An 8155-nucleotide genomic window follows, 5' to 3' on the forward strand; every position below is an offset into this window, starting at 1 on the left:
TCCATGTGTAATGGAGTGAAGCCTGAGTGTATGAGACAAATTGAAACGCAGCTTTGGCAGGTGGGGGCCTCCCAGAGCTCCCTGCGGGGCAGGCAGGACCGGCCTCTGTCCGCAGAGCCCTACTGTGTGCGCGCCCTCCTTCCTATAATCCTCACACTGGTCTCTTTTCTGCAGAGCCTTCACCTTTGTTTTCATCGTCCGAGTGCAGCCCCTTCCCTTCTGGAATCTCAGCTGTACAACAAACCCTTCACGGCCCTGAGGCAAGCGCCCGGAGCCAGCAGCAGGGTGGGACAGAGGCCCCGGAAGGCACTTCAGGGTCCCAGGAGCTCAGAGCCCCTAACAGGGACCCCGCTGGGGGGCATCTCCGTAAGCCCTTGGGAGGACAAGGCTGGGAGGGGCAGACACAAGGCTGGGGGCGGGCCAGGCAGGGTGGGTGGGTGCTGCTCTTGGCCTTGAGGAGGGGACTGGGTCTCAGTAACAAAGACAGCGCCCCTCCCTTCACCTTACCCTCCTCTATCATCCTCTGCTTTCTTTTTCCTCTCCCCTCTTCTAACGTGTCTCCCCCCCATAACCAGACGTGTTTGGGGGAATCCATAATCCTTTTGTTTGAAAAAGAATTTGTGTGGGAGGGGAGGGTGGGCATAAAAATCTGAGGAAAACTAAGAAAAGTGTAGAAGGGACATTGGATTAGCCCCGAATCCTTGAGCAAGCTTCTTAGATACTGCTGAGTCCCTTAGACTCCTGATCTCTAAAATGGGAGTAATAATCGCTGTCTCGCACACCCCACTGGACTGAGGAGTAGGTAGAATATGCCCCATATTGATTCAAGCATGTGCTGGTTTTTCAGTGACATATCTGGGGAACCCCGTATAAAGGCATGTTTATATGTCTGTACACCCTCCCCACTTGACACACACAGTCAACTGAATATGTATTTTTGGTGTTAATTTTTTTCCTGTACTCCAAATATTTATTTAAATTCCAGCTAGTTAACATACAAGTGTAATATTAGTTTCAGGTGTAGAATGTAGTGATTCATCGCTCACATACAACACTTGGTGCTCATCACAAGCGCCCTCTCTAATCCCCTATTTCCCCTATCTCCTCCCCAGCTCCCCTCCAGCAACCCTCAGTCTGCTTCCTATAGTTAAGAGTCTGTTTCTTTTTTTAAAAACATTTTATTCATTTATTTATTTGAGAGAGAGAATGAGAGCGAGTACATGAGAGGGGGGGAGGGGCAGAGGGTGAAGCGGACTCCCCGCTGAGCAGGGACCCCGATGTGGGACTCGATCCAGGGACTCCAGGATCATGACGTGAGCCAAAGGCAGTTGCTTAACCAACTGAGCCACCCAGGCGCCCAAGAGTCTGTTTCTTGGCTTGCCTCTCTTTCCCTCACCCCCTGCCATGTTCATGTTTTGTTTCAGTATTTTTGTCTTTCAGAAATTTAAAGCCACCACATATAACAAAAACTAGTTACTACTTATTAACCACTTGCTCCGTGCCAGACCCTATCTAGGCTCTGTACAAATTCTCTTATTTAATCCTCAAAACCCTATGGGAAGGTATTGTTAGCCCCACTTTACAGATGAGAAAAGCAAGACCCCAGGTTAAGACCATCTCCCAAGGTCATGGATCTGTGTAAATGTTCGAGCTGAAATAGGCCTGAGTTCTGAGTCCTTAGTCTCAATCATTATGCTGTTCCTAAGAATCTGGGCTTTTCCATAGCCAGACATTTTTGGACTCAGAGGGAGGATATTTCCAAATACCATTTTCCCCGGTCTGACTCCCACCTTCCAGTCCCACTGTGGCTCTGGTTCAAAGTGATCTAATGCTTGAAATGAAAAAGGCGTTGGGAGGGTGCCTTGACTTTCATCTCCGCAAAGACCTAGGATGTTTCTCCAGCCCCCTTCCCACTACGCAGGGGAGAGAGAACCTTAGCCAAAGCTTCAGGCTCAGGACGGGGGGGGGGGGGGGGGGGGGGGGGGGGGGGGGGGGGTGGCGCTGGGGGCTCTGGCCAGGTGATGGCCTTTCCACACCAGAAAGTGGCTGCCTGCCGATGGGATACCTCTGGCTCTCCTTCATATTGCATCGTGAAAGCACCGTGTCCCCTCTACCTTCTCCTTTACCTGCCTCTCCCTTCTTGACCAGGTGCCCTCTTTTTCTCATTATACAGACTTCTGGAAAGGTTCATGACAAGTCCAGCTTCCGTGCCAGGCAGGGAGACCCCTTCTCCATCTTGGTCGGGTCAAAAAGTGAGCTGCCAGTAGCTGAAAGGTAGGAGTGAGAGTTTGGGCTCTAGAGCCATGGGTGCAAGTCTTAACTTGGCCACTTTGCGGTGTACCTCAACCTCTCAGGGTCTTCAGCTTCTTCCTCTTCTTTTTAACAGGGGACTAGTAACACCTATGCTGTAAGGCTGTTGCTGGTGTTAAATAAGTGCGCATAAAGGATCCGGGACAGTGCTGATGTATACGAAGTGCTCAGTAGCTCTCATTTTTACCCCATGTCAGACATGTCCCACAAAGTGCTTTACACACATAATTCTCATTTAGGTCATGCTGCAACACTATGAAATAGATGTCATTATCCCCATTTTACAGATGAGGAAACTGAGGCTCATGGAAGCTAGGGTCATCCAGCAGGTAAATGAGAGAGCTGGGATTCAACCAGGACTGCCTGATTTCCAAGCTCATGCCCTTAACCTCCTCACTTCACTGTCCCTCAAAGAATTCCTCATGAAAAAAAGTCCCACATATCTTCCTCATCCTCTTTCTGGGGCTCCTCACGGGAAACCCTGCAGTCCAAGGGTGGCTGCGGCTGGCTCATGTCATGTGAGAAGAGGTGGGAGCAGCGCGGTGCCGGTGGCCTTGGGGTGAGCTGGACCCTGTGATTGCCAGGGTCCCCTCCAGCATTAATGCTGGAGGTACTGTCACCAAACTGACTTATAGGGAGTTTTTTGGGGGGGGGTGTCTGGCAGAGTCAAGATGTGATCTGAAGGATCTTAAGAGCTGAGAACAGACAGGGCAAAAATAAACTTTTTCATTAATCCATTATCCTAATGATCGTCCTAAAGATAAGCTTGATCAGATATGAGCATTGCTGAGATTGATTTGCCTAAAATAAGAATCTCATTTGCATTTTTCTGATTTTTCCCTACTTCATTTAGCCACATCAAGACAGCTGCAGCTCTCACTAAGGACAGACATTTGAAATAGATGGATATCGCCTACATGTATTTATGGGGCACAGGATCTTTCCCACCCACCTGTGTGTGTTGTAATCTCTTTGACAGAGGAGAGGAGGACAGTTTAGGGAACTTCAAAGTGACAGCTTTGACTTGCTAATGGAAGGTCAGCATTTTCAACTTACCTTTGATCACATTTTTACCTTATGTAGATGATACATCTCTGTGGACCAAAGAATATGCGTGGGTAAAGTGGATTGGAAAAGATCCTAATAGTCTCAAGTCTGAGTTAGAAGGTGTAATATCACACATATCTTTGCATTAACTATTCACGTCAACCCCGAGAGATAACTAGGGCAGGCATTTTTATTCCCATTTTGCAGATGAGAAAACCTAGGCCCAGTGAGGTTAAGGTATATGATTTAGGTTATATGTTTTGTGAATAAAGACAAACCTCAACTCCCAACCCTGGGTCTCAAACCTCGTGACTTCCAGGCCAGGGTTTTCTGCTGGTGGAACCAGCGGTCTGTGAGCAGCTTGGGAAGAACCGCTTCTCTCAGAGAGTAAGATTTGGTCCTGGGGGCACCTGGGTGGCTCAGTCCTTAAGCGTCTGCCTTCGGCTCAGGTCATGATCCCGGGGTCCTGGGATCGAGCCCCGCATCGGGCTCCCTGCTCAGAGAGAAGCCTGCTTCTCTCTCTCCCACTTCCCCTGCTTGTGTTCCCTCTCTCACTGTGCCTCTCTCTGTCAAACAAATAAATACAATCTTAAAAAACAAAAAAAAGATTTGGTCCTGGTTGTATAGACAAGATTACGCCTTTCATCCATTTGACCTTCACTGATCCTTCCTAGGAGAGACAAGACCATTGAAAATATCGGAGTGCTGCTGCTGATGAGGGCCTGCACAGTCTTCTTGGCAAAGCTGATCATGGATAATAAAGACCCACGAGGCCATAACATCTAAGCTTCAGACTGATCCCGTTCCCGTCTTCAACCTGGGGACCCTCTTGAACTTGCTGGGTGATTAACTTTTGGATTGGAAAGTACAGAGACTGTGGAATCAAATCGTTGTGGGTTGAGTCCTGGCCTTGCCGTTTACATCAGCTGGTGTTCAGAACAGTGCTCTCCAGGCAGAATTTCATTTATTACATTATTTAACTTAGTGTATTTCATTTAATCCCATAACACTGCCATGACGAAGATTCTGATGTTATCGTCCCCATCCCATAGATGAAGAACAGGTTCATAGAGGTAGAGGCTGAGTGACTTGCTCAAGCTAGACAGGTAATTCCGATTCCAAATCTTATATATTTTTAACATTTTTCAACTTAAAAGCATAGGTAATGCATTCACTTGACTCAAAATTCAAAAGAAACAGGGTACCTGGCTGGTTCAGTCGGTAGAGCACAAGACTCTTGATCTCGTGCTCTACGAGAATTCAAGCCCCACATTGTGGGTAGAGCTTACTTTAAATAAATAAATAAATAAATAAATAAATGAATGAATGAATGAATGATAGTCTTATGTTTAAAAAAAAATTCAAAAGATGCAAAAAAGAAAACTGAAAAGTCTCCTTCTTGCCCGGTCCTCCAGCCACAGTCCACCTTCCTAGAGGCCACCGATTTTACCAGCTACGTGTGTTTCTTCCAGAGACTTGTTATACACATACAAGCAAAGAGGCAAATCTATTGTTTCTGCTCTTTTTATGGGCGCATACGTCTTTTTTTTTTTTTTTGAAGAGCTATTGTTAAATTTCTATATATAAGACAACAGTACAGTATTGATTTTGGTAATTTTTAAACAAAAGTCGTAGTTTTAGTTAAACATGCTACATTCTTTCAAGTTTCCTGCCTTTGCTCCTGATTTTCCTTCAATTCAAAATGCATGACTTCTCACACTCATCTGGCAAGCTGCTGGGCGTCTTTGGGGCTGTAGCACAGATAGCATCTCCTCTTGAGAAATCTTCTCAACTACCCCCTCTCCCTGCTTACGGTTATTCGTTTCCTCCTTCATAGCCTCCCATTTTTCAGACTATACTATAATTATTACTATCAGACTATTTAGGCTAATTTTATTCCCAGAGAGTCTGATAGTTCCCAAGAAGATATTCATTCATTCAACAAATACACATCTGTGTATATATATATATATACATATATATATATAATTTTTTGTGAGAGTCTACTCTTTTTACTTTAATGGCAGCATATTAAATATACTACCCTGCTTCTTGCTTTCTAAGAACTTTTTATTACAGAAAAAAATTCCCACATAAGCAAAAGTAGAGAAAATAGTGTGAACCCCCATATAGCCATCAGCTCACTTCAAGAGTTCTCATACATGGTCAATCTTATTTTACTGACACCCCCAGCTCTAACCCCAATTATTTTTTTAAAAGATTTATTTATTTATTTTAGAGAGAGAGAGCGAGTGAGAGCATGAGCAGGGGTAGGGGCAGAGGGAGAGAGAGAGGATCCTTGAGCAGATTCCCCGCTGAGCACTGAGCCCAATGCGGGGCTGGATCCCAGGACCCTGAGACCATGACCTGAGCTGAAACCAAGAGTCAGCTGCTTAACCGACTGAGCCACCCAGGTGTCCCACTCCCCTGATTATTTTAAAGCCAATCCCAGACATCACATAATTTCATCTATAAATAATTCAGCATATATCACTAAAAGAATGACTTAAAAAATATAACCACAATATCTACCACATGTAAAAAAAATACATCATAAACTATCCAGTCAGCATTCAGATTTCCCTAATGGTCTCCCCCCTCTTTATCTCTCTCCCCCTTTTTAACAGATGCTGCTTTGTTCAAATCAAAATTCAAGCAGGGTCTACACATTGCATTTGGTTGATCCCTCATTTTTTTTTTTTTATCACCTAACAATACTCTTGGAGATCATTTCATACCAGAACATAAAGAACTACTTCATTCTTTCTTCCATTGCAGAGTATTCTTTGTATGGCTGTACTATAATTCACTTAACCAGCCTCCTGTTGGTGGGCATTTAGGTCATTGCAAACCTTTCTCTTATTGAATAACCTTGTTGAGTACGTCACTTTGCACACCGGAAGTGTGTTTGCAAGATAAATTCTTGGAAGTGGAATTTCTGTGTGAAAGGATATGTGTATTTGAAATTTCAAAAATTATTGCTAGATTGTCCTTCATAGAGGTGGTACCCAAGCAATCAATACTTCTATCAGCCATGTGGATGAGAACTCTTTCCCTGCACCCTCCTCAGAAGCACCATTCCCTCTCAGACCTCTGACTATGCTATTCCCTTTCCCTGGAATGCCCTGTCTCACCCTGTCCATCTATCTGGTGAACTCCTTTTCTTTAAGGCTCAGCTTAAACTCCACCCAACCCAGAGGGTTGGTGCTCTCTCAGCAGTTCCAGAGACCCCTTTTCATAGCACACCTCACACTTAATACTGGGTCCTCTTTAATGACTCATCTCCGTCTTCTGCTGGTGAGTAAGGTCCTTAAGGGTGTAACCTGAGGCACACAGTAGGTGGTCTACACAAATTTGTCCATAATCGATGGGTTTTGTCCAATGGGAGTTCAGGGATTTCTGCTGTTTCCTTGGGTGGAACGAACCCAGAGTCATGGGTGTATCACTCACTTTTGTAACCCACTGATGCCCAAGTATTGAAGCCCAGAAAAACCCCCAAGTTCCATGTTGCCCAGCCCCGGAAGCCTGCAGCAGATGGCACCGCATCCCTGAGGCTTCGAGGTCTGATTATCCTAGACCTGCAAATTGTTTACACGGATTCTGACCTCTCAAATTGCTTTCTATTTAATCTGGGCTGGAAGACCTTGATTTTTGTTGTTTTAAAATCTAGGCTCGCTTCCCACCCCACAAATGAAACTGTCATCCTCTAAATTATTATTATTCTGGATGGGCAGGAGCAGAATTAGGCCCCACAAAAGCAAGTGAGACGGGGCAGGTGGGGGTAATCCCATGTGCCCGAGGTGGGGGAGGGTGCAGCAGATGGCTCCCCAGGCAAGCCTTGAAAGCCAGGATTAAAAAGTAATTTTCAGCATGCTGAAAATGGGACTGCAGATTTGGGTCACCACAATTAACTCTCTCCCAGCTGTAGGCCAGAGCCTTGGAGTCGAAAGGAGGTGCCCTGTCTAGGGGAGATGCTGGGTGAGAACCCCTTGATTTCTCCTCCCGAAGCTTCGTGGGGAACATTTTCCGGGCCTTGAGGAGGGAGCTCGGGCCCTCGGGGTCAGCCTCTTCCTAGAGACAAGGTTCTACTTCCTTTCTAAATGTGGACTCTCTTGTCAGAGGGGAAGTCCTTCCAAGGCTGTAGGAAGCACTGCGCCTCCAGAGATCGAGTTCTTATCAGACACCAAAAGTGGCATCTCATCTTGTTATCAAAGTACCTCGGGCTTTTGCTCCGATGCAAAGGTGAGATACTGCCTTGCCCATTACTTTCTGTGCTCGAGTTGCTGCCATTGTCCCTGAACAGGATCTATCGGTAACTGTCCCTGTACCTGCCCCACCCCGACCATAATTCCTTTATCTTTTAAAATCCAGTGCATTAAATTCTTTTCCCTGAGGAATGATACTCTGTCCCCCCTCCCCAACCACACTCTTGAACTGTAGAACGGCAATTAATGGGCTTTCCCTTTTCTTTTTGTTTACCAGGAAACTCAGAGCCAAATTCAAAAACTAATTTCATGGTCTCCATGAATGCATTTTACTTTTCCACTTACCTTGTTATTCTATTCTAATTTACATAGTCCATTGGTTCTGATTTTGTTTTCCTCTATATATTGCACTATATTGCTGAATGTATGTCCTGTGTGTTATATCACAACCTTTGTGCAACTAGATAGAATATAATTAAATGCAGAAATAATCCACACGTTCATTCATTTTTTTTTTTTTTAAATTTTTTAAGACTTTATTTATTTATTTGAGAGAGAGAATGAGATAGAGAGCGAGCACATGAGAGGGGGGA

The sequence above is a fragment of the Zalophus californianus genome, chromosome 16 (assembly GCF_009762305.2).
Source record: "Zalophus californianus isolate mZalCal1 chromosome 16, mZalCal1.pri.v2, whole genome shotgun sequence".
In the NCBI taxonomy this organism is placed as follows: domain Eukaryota; kingdom Metazoa; phylum Chordata; class Mammalia; order Carnivora; family Otariidae; genus Zalophus; species Zalophus californianus.